This window comes from Ostrea edulis, chromosome 8 (assembly GCF_947568905.1).
Source record: "Ostrea edulis chromosome 8, xbOstEdul1.1, whole genome shotgun sequence".
Classification (NCBI taxonomy): Eukaryota; Metazoa; Mollusca; class Bivalvia; order Ostreida; family Ostreidae; genus Ostrea; species Ostrea edulis.
Genome location: NC_079171.1, coordinates 47,323,793 through 47,339,327, shown reverse-complemented (window position 1 = coordinate 47,339,327; position 15,535 = coordinate 47,323,793). Strand labels below are relative to the sequence as shown.

At 32.0% G+C, this 15,535-nt stretch overlaps 1 protein-coding gene across 1 annotated transcript in view; it reads right to left on the bottom strand.

Annotated features, from left to right (window-relative positions):
• LOC130049104 (platelet endothelial aggregation receptor 1-like) overlaps positions 1–15,535 on the bottom strand; it is a 56,786-nt gene extending 41,251 nt beyond the window's left edge. The window contains exon 1 of the mRNA XM_056146269.1: positions 15,417–15,535. The gene's annotated coding sequence lies outside the window, so the exon portion shown is untranslated. The remainder of the gene's footprint in view (positions 1–15,416) is intronic.

The window sequence follows — 15,535 nt, the reverse complement described above, 5'->3', positions numbered from 1 at the left end:
GTAGTTGGCAAGTGTATCAATGGTGTAACTTCTTCATGATCAGATCTTCTATACTGTGTCATATTCAGCATAAAGTAACAAGGGCTATCATCTAGTTCTGAGGTACTGAGGAAGGGCTGTTTTTCTCAACACAGCCTTTCTTCTGGTATTCTTAGGGATACTTTATTCATCTTTTAATTACATTTCCTTCTTGGAGATTAAAAATTGAAGACCACTGAAAGAAAAAGAAGTGATTTAATGAGTTCCATGTACAACTGTAGTTTATCGAATGTGCTGACCAGAATATTATCTAACTGTAGCCCCCCTCCCCGATCAAGCATACAATGTCATACATGTATCTGAAATCAATACTTATAAAAATTAATTAAAATTAAAATGTTCAAATCTACAATCTTGTTACACATCTCCTATATTTTTTACTTATCATAACTTTGAATTTTTAATAAGTGTGTCCTTTTGTCCACAAACGTTAACAACCCCTCATAAACAATTTACAAATATGATATCAGAAATAATAATCTAAAAACATTATCCTGTTGTTCATAGATGCCATCAACACTAAGAGTATAACAAATAACAAAAGCTCTCCTGACATTGTCCCATTCTGAAAGAAATGATGTGCTTATATCCCCAAAAGGCAGGGGGTTACCCAGAATTGTGTCTAGAGAGAGGAATAATATTTATGGAATTAACCAAAAAATTAGTTATACATTTTTAAAATTTTTAGCTATGAATTCATGTTAAAAAATTGGTAGCTCAGTGGTAACACAGCATTTGCTTCATGATGAAGAAATCATGGTTTCGAGCCATGCTAATGTACTTTATTTAGGGTGTAAATGTAGGTAGTGAGGTGAATGCTCCATCGTCATATTTAGCATTCAAAAGAGAAAGTTGCTGGTATTTCAGATGAGACCTTCAAACACCACATGCATGCGTCTAAATGTGTCGCACTTCATATTACTGAAATATTCTCTACAGGTATTATACTAAAATCAAACAAACACATATAATCATATACATGTTAAAAATCTTAATTTTAGAAATTTCTTCTTCTGACAAAATGATGCGCTAGCATATAAATGGAAGCTATGCCACTATATGTCATGACACTGTACAGCTTGATCAGTATACATCACATAAACAATCACAGATGTAAACAATCAAGAAAAACTCAGTACACAACATCATTCCTTAATTTTGTATTGTAGCTGAAGATCATTCTTCGAAGATCGAAATGCAGCTTGGAAATGATTAGCGAAGGTTGAATTATTCTTAAAAAGTAGATTGAAAGCAAAAGGTAACTGCTAAAGTTACCAGGAGACAATAATCCATACATCGTTCGAATTTCCTCCACTGCCACCTAAAGTGCACGTGTAAACCACGCGTGTGACACCACAGCCCGACAGGCTACATTGTAAACAAGTAAAATGCATTCAGAGTAATAGTTTTACATATCATATTATGTTTAGTTTATAGTCTTAGTAGTTACATGCCTATGCGGTACGTCTGTACCATGTACGTACTGCAAGCAGTGCGGCGTAATGTACACTTGCATCCTCAGGGATTTCAACCCGGACAAAGTGGAACATGCCAATCCGAATACATATACATCTTTCTTTTTGCATTTTTATTTATTTATCTATTTATTATTTATGTCATGGCGTTGGAAAAAACTTCAAAGTAGGGAGACAGATGTAAAGGGGTATACGTTCCAATCATCCAAAAAATGTGCCGTGTGGGGGGTTGGGTAGGGGGGTTGATTCCTAAGGACCTGGCGCATTTCTTTTTCTGAAATTCTATCCAAAATCAATATGAATTCTTAGTATACAGAGTACATTAACTGCAAAGATTATATTTCAAAAAGAAAAAAACCACCAAACAGTTCACGCAGATTTATCACTTTTATCATCGAAATTTTCAGTAACTCGGGTACTCTGTCGCTTGTACATAACACGATCGGTATGAAACACCATTTAATCAGTCTATGTAATAAAAAACCCATTGATAACATGCAAAAAATTTCTTTCAACCGTGTTTACTTACCTCAGATGGGCCAACTTCTTTCCCTGGAAAACTCCATTATGATGATATCACAAATGACGTCATTTAAAACAGAGCATGCGCACTTCGAAAGTGTGTAAGCCATGCTCGCAAGGAAAAAAGATGGACGAGTGCTAAATCTTTACACACCTGTTACACACATCTCATAAATCCTGTTAAGTAAACACTTCAGGATTTTGATGGTAGATGACCTATTTAATGATTGTATGCTGATTTTTATAAAAATCCAACTGAACACCACCATTTCCGTGTTCCTTTGGCCGACCCCGTGTTGATTTACACGCGTGCCTTCTTATTCACTGGTTCAATTGACAGGGCTTACAAACACATACACACACACACACACACACACACACACACACACACACACACACACATACACACACACACACACACACACACATATATATATATATATATATATATATATATATATATATATATATATATATATATATATATATATATCCAAAACTGAAATAGAGTCTCAATAATCGGATAATAATATTAAAAAATATGAAACGAAAAAACACAAAAATCCTCGGTAAAGCTTTAGCGCTTTCATTTCATCTTCAGAAGCTTTACAAAAATGTATACATAGCAGTATCATAGTCAATCAACAAAAACATTCAACTGCATATTCGTGAAGCACTGTAAAATAAATGTCTTAAAAATATATTTTATAATTGCCGATGATTTTCCCGTACTTTTTTCAGATCATTTTTGTATATTATCCATGACGTTACAATATAGATGTAACATTCCGCTACCTTCGACGTCATAACCACCGTTACTATGATACTGCTATGTATATATTTTTGTAAAGCTTGTTCGGTTGAGCATCACTGAAGAGACATTATTTGTCGAAATGCGCATCTGGTGCATCAAAATTGGTACCATATAAGCTTTACAATATAATATATATGTCGATACATGTACTACGCAAATTTTCCAAGTTACAGAACCAAAAAAGAGCAATTTTACAATTGACTAAATTGATAAATTGTGAAATTAATAAAAGAATATTTCGTACAACCATATTTTTGATAATATTCTTATAATTATGAAATGAAAAATTAGACTTGCATCATTTGATAAATGCAGTTGTTAGACGAAGAAACGGAATACATGTACACATTTTACATTTAGGTCGATTTTGACCATTGACATACTTATTTTACTTTTTATCTACTAATTTGCATTAAATTATTTGAAATACTTGATTTAATTAGCAATCGCAATGAAGAAAATATTAAAGAACATTGCTATTAAATAGTATAGACATTTATTTTACAGTGCTTCATGAATATGAAAATTAATTTTCTGCGACATTGGAAATTTTTTATTTCAGCTCAAATATCTATATTTTTTAAATCGACCCATATAATTAGTACATGTATGAATGTGAATGGATATTCGTAATACTAGATAATAAGTACACGTTTATTGAATTGTAACGTTTTATTATCAATTTTGTATTTCAGATTAAGCTATTGAATTGATTCAGGAAGTGATCAGTTTGGCTTATACAGAAACTCCAGGAAGTCAATATAGTGGGTGTTGTTGGTAATTATCCTGCCCTGATCACATATTCCTACAAACATGTGTCAAATTCAGGTGACTGGGGCCTGTAGACCTTTTGGGTTAAACCCAAATTTCATATTTTATGTAAATTGATGATATGTATTATGTATAAAATAAAAACTAAACATCAAACTATGTTTACTTGTTCATATCTAGTTATATCACTTATGAGAAATGCATTACAAATTTATCACACATTTAAATAAATAGGAAAGGGTATTTAAATTCACGGTACTGTTGTGATGGAATGATTTCTTATGCTATTCACAACACAGGATAGAAGAACTTTCCGATTGCTTTCCCAAGCCATTATCAGATCTCCAATATACACAGTGTCTTTAAGGGCCATTCTCTGTAAGCATCAAAATTTTTATTATAGGGGTGGAAAAGTACCCTCACCGATTTTGCTGAAATTTGGCATATAGTGATTATTTGATACCCTCTCATAGAATTTGGTAACAAATTTCGAAATTGAGGTACCGTTGCCATGGTAACAAGAACACTGTGAAAACAGCTCCCAAGATGCTTAAAAATGCTCGATTTTGGCCTGTTTTTGATTAAACATAAACAAATTAATTTTACTGATGTACACATTTCTCTACTGCTTGCTTAAAGATTAGGTTCAGCATAATGAATTCTTAATAAAACATCAATAAATCAATATTGGATTACCTATTGTTCCTAAGGTTGAAAAATCAATATTTTAGCATTTTGACTATTTTTGAAAAAAAATCATTTTAAAGCCATTTTATGACATCATTTACAAGAAAACACAACAACACACATCAATGAAAGTTATATATGATTTAATTCATCCCATTATGTGTAAAATAAAAAAAACGACCAATGTCTTATTTTGCAAAATAAAATTATATAGCTTGAAAAATTGGTTGCCATGGTAATATGAAAAATCTCATAATATGAATATATGAGTCCAATTTTAATAATTTTTCAATATAATATCCTTAATCTATTAAATTTGACATAAACAATGATAAATATCATGAATTATCATGTTATGAAATATTTCAGTTGCCATAGCAACCATATTTCAGTATTTTATAACAAGGTTTTAAGAGCCATTCTCTGTAACCACTTAAAAAAATTCGGCACGCATAGTCACCGATTTTCACGAAACTCACCTGAATGAAACATCTATATAACATATTCAAGAAAATATATTTAAAAATTAGATAGTGATCATGGTTGCTATAGAAACAGGTACACTTTTATCAAGTTTGGCCATTTTCTAGAATTTGGTAGTTTTGGCACAAAAGTTGAATATAAAAGATTATGAATAGTCTTAAAATTCTAATTTTCAAGTTAAATTATAAAACAGATCCCATATTTGTCATTTAAGGGAAAAAATGAATAATGGACAATCCTAAGTGATTTTTATAATTGAACAAATCTGTAAAATTGTGTTTAAATTCAATGGTTTTTATGTCTTAATAACTTTTATTCGCATCCACCTCAAATAAAGTGACAAAGGTTTTTAAAACAACTAATCTATGTTCTTCATAAATCTAAACTAAAACTTTTGGGAATCTGCCTATTTCATACAATTTGAAATGAATGATTTATGGGGGGAAATGCATTCTGTAACCAAGAGTTATTCCCCTTTGAAACTCTTCAACGTGATAAGGCAGTAAAATTACATAGAAACACATATAATTTGGCGGGATAATGTCTTACTGCATGCTGACAGAAGTTTAGACGAAGACATGTGGCATTCAAAATATTCTCTCCACTCACCCACACGAAAGAAGGTGTGAGAGACATATCTCCGAGTACCAGCGTTCTAGTAATACAGGTAATTATTCTATTTACTTTGATATCCATTCACAAGCCTAGAATTAATCAACTTGATCACAATCATTTGATGTCAAATGTTTTCATACACATTGTGTACAATTATGGATTTCTCTAGATCTGCCAATATAGCATGGCACATATGATGTGCGTGCGTGCTAAATATTCACCCTTCAACTCGCCACTGCTTCAGTTGTATTGATATGACGTCAAAATGTAGACTGTGGCGTCATACATTACAGTACTTAGATCTACTTAGGCCTGATGCAGCACGCTTTATTCTGTAGGGGATCGTATGACTAGGATGAAATCGAGATAATAAATGCAAAATCGTTATCATTATAATTTTGTTTTATAATAGAATGAAGTAATAGAATCATTAAAAAAAATCATAGATATTTATTCATTTGAAAAATGCATGACCTTTCGTTATTATACATATTACATAAAAGAAAAGAGACGCCCTGTTGTGATTAAGCTATTGCATACTCCCCCCCCCCCCCCCCAATGATACATGCCAAAACATTGAATAAGCTATCCTTCATGAAATAAAGTAATGGGTCATAACATTGAATTTTATCTCTAATCCTTTCTACTTGTATTAGTTCGGGGGGGGGGGGGGGGGGTGTTATACATGTACAGATACTCAACTGAGAAGTGAATTGAGGTGGGGACACTATTCAGTATTATTAGACATCCACATATTAATTATTCTTTACTTTTGATAACACTTTAAAAAAAATCAATTCTATGAATAAATTCAATTAATTAAACAGAATTGAAATATTGTAGAAATACCAATACTGATACACCTTAGACTATACATGTTATGCATGGGAATTTACTCTTCTTTTTTTTTTTTTTTTTGTTCAGCTTGATTTTGTTTTCATTTTACACATGCCACTAACAAAACAAAAGTATTTATTAAGTGTGTCCAGGGGTCCGTGTTTGCCCAACTATCTATTTTGTATTGCTTGTAGGAGTTATGAGATTGATCACTGTTCGTTATCTTCACCTTGCATTAAGGACATACAAGCAACATTTCTGACATTTATTTGTTTTCCATCTTCTTGATATAAAAAGCTATCGTATGATTTCGGAAATAAATTCAAATTTTACCGGTCTGGGTAGCTTAGCGATTAGATAACCTATCTTGTAATGTAGGGGTCCTGGATTTGATCCATTATTTGCTCAAACATATTTGTACTGTCCTTATATATACAACCTGATGTAATACATAACTTTTGATTGCAACAATATTAGAAACTATCAAAATACCGAGTACCAGAATGCTATCTCTAAAACAGACATGGTAATACGACGTACCCCAAGATTTGTTTTTGTAGAAACGAGGCAGAGTGCACATTCATGAAAATTTATATATATTGTTGAGAAACGTCGCATAAGTCATCAAGTGATAAAATACCGCAAAACAATTCTCTCTGTTTTTAATATTATAATTAACCCATGTGTTGATTAATTGAAGTCATATAATCACCTTAGAGTTTAGATGAAACTAAATCTAGATAAGAATACATGTATTTAAGTAAGTTATTACCCAATCTAATTAAAATTAGATCTTCCATCCGCTCCCCAGTTTTCGATACGCGACGTATCGAAAACTGGGGAGCGGATGGAAGATCTAATTTTAATTGGATTGGTTATTACCTACCGTAAGAAAAGGGTTTGAATAAGATTTCATTCAAACATATAATTTAAGGAATACATATTACAGCTACATGTAGTAGTAGACGTAGATGACATGGGGAGAACAAGTAATACATTTGAGATGGGACATAAGATTTTGATATGCTTGCATATATTCATCTTGGTATTTCTCTTAAAATTAATATTATCTATTGATTTTGTAGGAAGTGTCATATTGTCATTTTGGTGGGGGCCAAGTTAGAAGCATCAGTGTATGTTCGATGCTTATGTTGCCTCAAAGGATATGATAGGGTGTGGTTCATTTAACCGGAAAGAATTTCTATCAGGACAGCAGATCACATTATATTTTAGTTGTCTCTATGCCATTGAGAAGACGATTAGCCATGATGACTATATATGCGCAAAATTAGAAAATGAAAAAGATTGTGTGTGCTTATCTTGTCTATTTTGTAATATATGATTCTAAAATAAAGGGATACTATTTATAATAGGATACGATTATGAAATATTTATCATCGGAACCCACTGCTCGAAGGCCGTAATTAAGCGCCGAGCATAGGCCTAAATTTTGCAACCCTCACTGACAATGGTGACGTCTCCATATGAGTGAAAAATTCTTCGGCGGTACGTTAAATGATAATCAATGAATCAACCCGTGGGTTCCAACGATGTCAGATATTAAAGATATTGACTTTTCCAGCATACTAAATGACTTCAATATGAACATCATTGGTATGTTATAGTTATAAGCAAGGTCTTCTTATGATGTTGAAATATAATTCGCATACCTATGTTTAAAAAGATACGTTAAACGAGTGACCATGATGAACGTCCATACTCTAGAAAACAGAGGCCCTCAATTGTTTTTAATCAAATGCCAAGGTCACGAGTCAAGGTCAAAATACTTCCTCATAAGTAACTGTAAATTGTCAAGTCATGTAATAAACAATGTTAGTTTAATAGATTTCATATATGGCACTGGCATAACATTTCTTGCACATACATAGTAAGCAGAGCTAATATTGAACTGCATAGAGGGGGGTAATTCCTCGTGAATCTATGATAAATTACAATCTTTATGTATCTTATTTAGTTTATTTAACTTGAACAATTTTTAAGATCAATTATTCGATTTCAATGTCACACTTAATTCGATTGGTAAGGTGAAAAAATGTACATTATAGTTTGAAATAACTGAAATATTCAAATATGCATTTTCTAGATATGGTAGTTATTTTGATGAATTCTTAAGATATACATTTGCAATTTGTGATACATGTACAATACACAAATAGAAATCATGCACATTTGAAGAAAAAAAGAAGAAAAAAACCAAAAACTATGCATTGATCTAATTATCTGTTACAAATTAGGAGTGTGTATGATTGAAGAACATGCATGATGTATAACAAAATGAGATTTACTTGAAAAGAATGTGAACATCGAGTTTGCTGTTATATGATAGTTTGTTACCATATCAACAATGTAATATGAATTAACTATCAGTATTAATAATTTATCAACTATAACATTGACTACAGTTGAATCTGTCTATAAAAGTTGTTGTTTTTTTTTGGTCTAAACATTTATTTATTTTGCATGAATTTCGAATTTGAAAAGAAATAGCAATTTTCGTTTCCATGGCAACCAACATGAATTCTCATATTACACTTGTTAAAATTTAAAATCTAACATCAGTAGCAATCGGTTATTAAGATTATATACTTTGAATACATAGAAAATTGAATTTTGAATTACATTGAAAAATGCATCTCTACTGTCATATCATGACGAAATGCATCATTTTGTTCCCATGGAAACACAGCTTAGATGGTAGATTCCCAAACATGTCTCATTGTTATATGATAGTACTATATCTAATGTATGTTGTACAAGCATTTATAGATTTCAAGCTGAATGTGGGAGTTTTTATCCATCATTCAAATGTGCCTCTAAATTAGCTTTTTCAGAATGTATCAAACAACCCTCTTTTCCAGACAGAATGAAAATATAACAGAATTATTCAAACCTTCAACTAAATATCAAACTAAAAAATAAAAATGCTATATAGTATCATTTGATAATGATTAAATAAGAACTCAAATAGGTTAATCCAGTATAGTTGAATGAAAAATGTCATTTTTCATGCGAAAATTGACTCTTTTGTGACCTGAATGGCATGCACGTATTACCATGGCAACAGAGTTGCATAGCAACCAAATTATGATGGTTTTACATTACTTATGCCAGATTAAGTCGATGTGCCGAATTTGAAAAAAATCGGTGACAGTGCGTGCCGGACCCCTTATATAAATGTTTAAGTGGTTACAGAGAATGGCTCTTAATAAGTAATCTAGTATGCTAATTTGTATCAGAAATCATTACAGATCTGCTTATTACCATGTGATAGTGTAAACTCATTGTCATATTATATTTGAAAATGTAAATTGATGTAAAAGTCTAGTTAAATTAGCCATATAAATGATTAATTCTTTTGTTACCATAGCAACCATTATAAGATAAATGTATATGGTTCCTTAGTTTTGAAGAAAAGTGCTGACTATAACACTGATTTGTGTCAGGAAGCAGAAACGTGTGTGCCTATTATTAAGTGAAAGTGTTCTGTCATAATCTTAATAATTGCTATAAAGTACAAATTTCATAATTTCCATGGATTAGTCATAAGTTGGATTAGTTGGTGTAGCAAACATTTGAAAAAAATCTTCAAGTCAAAAGGCATTGGTAGAAGATCATTACATTTAATATGAAAATGAATTTTTTTTAATGTGTTTGAATTACTTTGTATTGAATAGAATTTTTACTTTTCACAAGATTTATATCTATTTATCTCTAGGTATTTCCTGTAAAAGCATTATATGACTGTTCAATCATTTGAATTATAGTATTAGTGATGAAATGTTGGTAATCTGACTGTTTTGTCTCCATGAAAACATTAAATAGGAACTGTAGCAGCTGTTTCATAACAGTTCCTACTTAATGTTTCCATGGAGACAAAACAGTCAGATTACCAACATTTTCATAACAGGACTTTTGGACTAGCCATCTCTGGTCAAAACTGACTCAACTGAGTATAAGTAGGTAAAATACTTGTACTTTAAAATGTAAATGAAAAGAAATCTAAATCGTCAACATACTGTTTCCATGGAAGTAGGTTTCTATAGCAACTAAACTGCAAATTGAATTCCTTCTTAATTAGTATATTAGTATATATAGAATACAAAGATGAAGTTATGATATTGTAGAATAAATCTACTGAAGTACATGAACATTAAATTGTTTTCAATGATTATGGTTGATTTTTCCATAGTAACACATTTTTCTTCATATTTTCCCCTTTGTAATAATTAAATTCAAATGATTAAACAGAAATGAAATGAAAGGGTGGTGTACTGGTGTAAGTAGATTATGACCTAAGTAACATCATCTTCCTGATACCTTGCAGCTTTAGTTGACACACAAAACAATTTAGAAATCGTTAGTACATATGTATGTGGGTAGCTGATAAAAATCAGTGTCGAGAAAATGTTGGGAAAAGAATGCATACCCAATCATTAATATGCCCTTTCATTTCATTTCTTTATTTCTCGATTAATCCAACTTTAGTGGGGGAAAAACAACTGAATATGGATGGCCTTTTGGCTTGTGTCAGTGCTTTCTCCATAAGTACATAAGTGCACTTTTCTAATTACTCTGTTGCAAATAATTTCATTCATTTCCATGAATACCAGATTCTGTGACGATGACATTAAAAAAGACTTGCAATGCAAAATCAATGCCCATTAAAATTCCCAAAACATCCATTGTTTATAACAACACAATTTACAGGGGTGGGGGATTGCTATTGTTAAAAATAGGTTTTGGTTTTGTATCAAAATTGTGATGTGGGTTTATGTGTCGTACATGTAGATGAATGACTTATAAGATGCACGCATTACAAACAATACTGCCCAACTTCCAATTCGGGGTGGGGGGTGGGGTATTATTTTGTTTTTAAAAGCAAATTTTTTGTCCATCTTGGTTATATTAAGAATATCAATTTAAAGTTGTCCTGTTTCTGTCAGACTTATCCTGATTGTTTTGTATTAGATTAAAATTGTACATTTTAAATTGCCGTCTGTGAAGCTCTCAGTCATTCCAGAAAATAAATTAAACAATCTTCAATCATATGTTCAAGCTTTATCTAAAAATGAGTTTGTAAACAATGACTAACACACTATATTTGTTTTTGCATATACAATGTATATCAGTATTTTTCTGTAAACTATGGACATGCACAGTTGCATTGTTCAGTTGAGTACAGTTCCTTTCATGAAAGGGGATGATAAATTCAAAAACAGGTTGTCAGATATTCTCCAACAGTTTCAGCCTCTGTGATTTTCTCAGTGGACACATTCCAGTTGAACAATCTTTAAACAAGTTCCAACCATGTTGGATCCACTTAAATTTTAATGACCCACAACTCTGTTGTCATAATGATGATGCTGAGTCTTATACATTCCTCACAGAAAATATTTCTGTCTTAATTTCATTTAGAACATCCAATCTTGAATCTGCACCCCTGACTGTCAGAGCTACAAATGTATATTAAGAAAAATAAATATTTCTTGCTGATTGATAAGTTTAAATAACATCAGAATTGGCAATTGGAAACTTCAAAATGAAATTAAATTGACAGATTTATGAATATTTACAAACATTAAAGTTAATGTGATAAATCTTATTCACAAACACCTATCGGCACAGGCATTTCTCATATACAAGATTTTGCTTGAAGTTTATATTCAACGGTGAATTGCATGTGGAAATGGATGAACTATATAATATATTTGTTTACTGTCTAGTTATTTTACAAACTGAGGCAAAATGAATGATAGTAAAGTACTTACGGATCTGAATTGTTATGACAACAGCATTGGACACATTTAATGCCACCTATGCGTTTCTTTTTCGGCTAATCTTCTCAGAAGTTTTTGCATACAAGTTCTCCCTGTTGTAATCACGATCGCAGCGTAAATCCACTGATACATCATCATTGAAAGCTACCCATCGAGAGCATAACGGTCTCCGACAAACACTTAAGTATCAAATGTAAAATTCTAGTTGATTTAAAGACTTAAACCAGCTCAAAATATCCAAATCACCACTCACGAACTTCTACTTTCACTTCAGAAAAGGGACGTAACTTGTCTTGACCATGAATATACTTGGAATACGCATTGCAGTCAAGAGTCGAGGTGATCTAGATTTCGGAAAAACTCGCATGTTTTCGCAATAGTGCAAATTTTAAAATCAATTTATTTTCTTAAATGAAATATGACATCTCTAATTTTTTGATATGTTATTCTAGTAGATACGATACACATTTGTCAATGTAAGAACAATCCACCAGTGGTTGTGTTTCTACACAAAATTGAAACAATTTTTTTCTCATTTTCAGTGGGATTTGGGGGTATTTGAGGGCATACATTTCATGTTAAGGTGTTGCAGCAAATTAATTTTATTTTTAAAAATTATACACAACATAGCTTAATTAAATAGCAATGGAAATTAAATGAAAAATGAATATACACATTTTTATAAAGGAAAATTCAATATTTACTGAGGGGCACGTCTTTGTACAAAATTGGATGTCTTGTTGCCATGGAAACACGAGTCAATTCCCATTTTTAAAGGTGTCATGATTAAAGGACTGAAGTATGTATACTTTGTGTAAAATTTCGTCAAAATCCGTGTCGGTCGTTTTCCAAATGTTTTGATGCTTACAGAGAATGGCTCTTAAGATCTGTTAAAAATTAAAAATAATTTAGATTTTTCAAATATAATTGACGACTTTCATCTAACAAAAAAGGTGGGGGTACTTTAAATATGAATGATTTTTCAGGAATTAATTTCTGAAAAAAAATTGCTTGAACATAAATTGAAATAAAATGTGCAAATGGTTAGACAGTAAAATAGGTAAGTTAAATCATAAGGTATTGACCGAGGCACATTCTATATTTATTGTGTTGATAACATTTCTGACTGTATGGATATTGTAAACTTTGTTCATGCCATGCTATGGAAACAATTATGTATTTATTCCTCAGAGTCCAATATAATGTTGAATTATCCGCATTTCGTCGAACATTAGTATAGCATGTGTACTTTGTCGTTTGTGTTCTCGTGAATTATTGTTTTGCTGAGCATTCTAACAGAACGAACTGAATTAAATGTATAGCTCTTATCCTTAGACGAATTTGACTTTACATTTTTTGGCACACTGTTTTTTCCTATAATAGCTCTAAAACTTCATTGTTATTTCGGATTTCAAACATTTCGGTTGAGCATCACTGAAGAGATATACTTTGTCGAAATGCGCATCTGGTGCATCAAAATTGGTATCGTGTAAGTTTTACATCATGATCCCTGGGTCGAGGCCTCTGCTGGTGGACTGTTAGTCCCCGAGGGTCTCTACAGCCCAGTGGCTAAATACTTCGTTTCTACCTTGAAAATACGGATGTATATTCAATTGCTGTTATAAAATTTAGAAATCTATTTCAAAATTAAGGATTATCTCCCTAATGCATAGCTCTTATCCTTAGACGAATTTGACTTCACATTTTTTGGCACACTGTTTTTTCCTATAATAGCTCTAAAACTTCATTGTTATTTCGGATTTCAAACATTTCGGTTGAGCATCACTGAAGAGACATTATTTGTCGAAATGCGCATCTGGTGCATCAAAATTGGTACCGTGCAAGTTTTACATGATGAAGTACATATGTTCATTAGTGGTAAATGAAACCCAACAATATACCTTGGGAATCAACCTTTGATTTTTTTGTTGGAGTTTGGATGTGCATCTACTGGGGTTCAAAAATACAGTACCTACTGCATAAAATACATACAAAACATGTTAAATTTTGTATCAACTTTTCATATATATTACATGGATGTGTGGACTCATACTGGGTCTTGCTTGTAATTATACACAGTGGTAGGGGTAACCTTAATATTAAAAAAGAGGTTGTTATCGTAGTTACATTTAATTATAATTTATTTTTGTTTATGTTCTGATTTTCATTTCGGGAGATGTCTGAACTCATGGCCCAAACGCCCATGCAATTAAACACTGATAATTAAAAGGGAGATTCATTTGAGAGTTAAAAAAATGAAGTTGTCATGAAAGGTGAAGATAACGAACAGTGATCAATCTCATAACTCCTACAAGCAATACAAAATGGAGAGTTGGGCAAACACGGACCCCTGGACACACCAGAGGTGGGATCAGGTGCCTAGTAGGAGTAAGCATCCCCTGTTGACCGGTCACACCCGCCGTGAGCCCCATATCATGAAGTGATTTAATTCGAAAATTGCAAACATTTATGTGTAGGAAACTAGTCTTTTGAAATTAATATTTGAATTAGCACATCGCGGTGTATGTAAAAGAACCTTTAGGCGTACATTGATAAGGTCTGTGTTAGAAATGACATTAGGTGATGATTTGAAAATGAAGCTAGCTTCCAACAACTAGACTGATAATCGCCAGTATTACCAGTTTTTAAAGTAAAACCTCAAATCATTCTTATCTTATTATGTATTTATATACCGTTATCTAATCCTTTCTGACATGTACATAGTTTCACAATGTATGTCGTTTTGTGACGCTATAAAAGGAAAATGTTTCTTTTCGCAAGTTTTCAACTCCTTGAAAAGAGTGCCCTTCATCATATCAATTTTCTATGTATATCCCAATATTCATCGATTATGTCATCAAATCATCAGCGGGTTTTGTACATATTTTCCTTTTGTACTATTGATCTTCAAGCCAACATTGTACTTCTATATTTCGATGTTATGAAATAAATAAACCAATACCTGCTGTACTTGCTAAACATGGTAAAAGATCCCAATTTATTAATTTTTGCAGACACGTTTTTACGTATAAAACGTCTCAGATGAGATGGATTTCAAAACAACTTGTTCAGCGACTTCCCAAGTTTGTACCCTATCGTTCATTTTTTTTTCAATACTTTATTAATTGAAAACAAGAATCGGAAAAAAATTGTATGTTGCGGAAAAAATTCTAAAAGGACACGCTGTGGATGATCTGTATTATCATTTTTCATCAATTATAAAAGCTGAGTCATAGAATTCCCCATTCTTTACAACTGGAAAACACTTCATACCTCACAACAAATACGTATTAGTAGATCATAGACAACCAACGGCTACATAGACAAATTTTGATGGATGCTTTGAACGATAAATATAATCAAGACAGTACATACCGTAGCAATATATAAATCACAGTGAGAAAATGAAACAGCCAACAACCAGACAGACTCACAAACAGCGCCATAACATGATACGTCATGTCTAATGACGGGCGTATAAACACAAGGAAAAA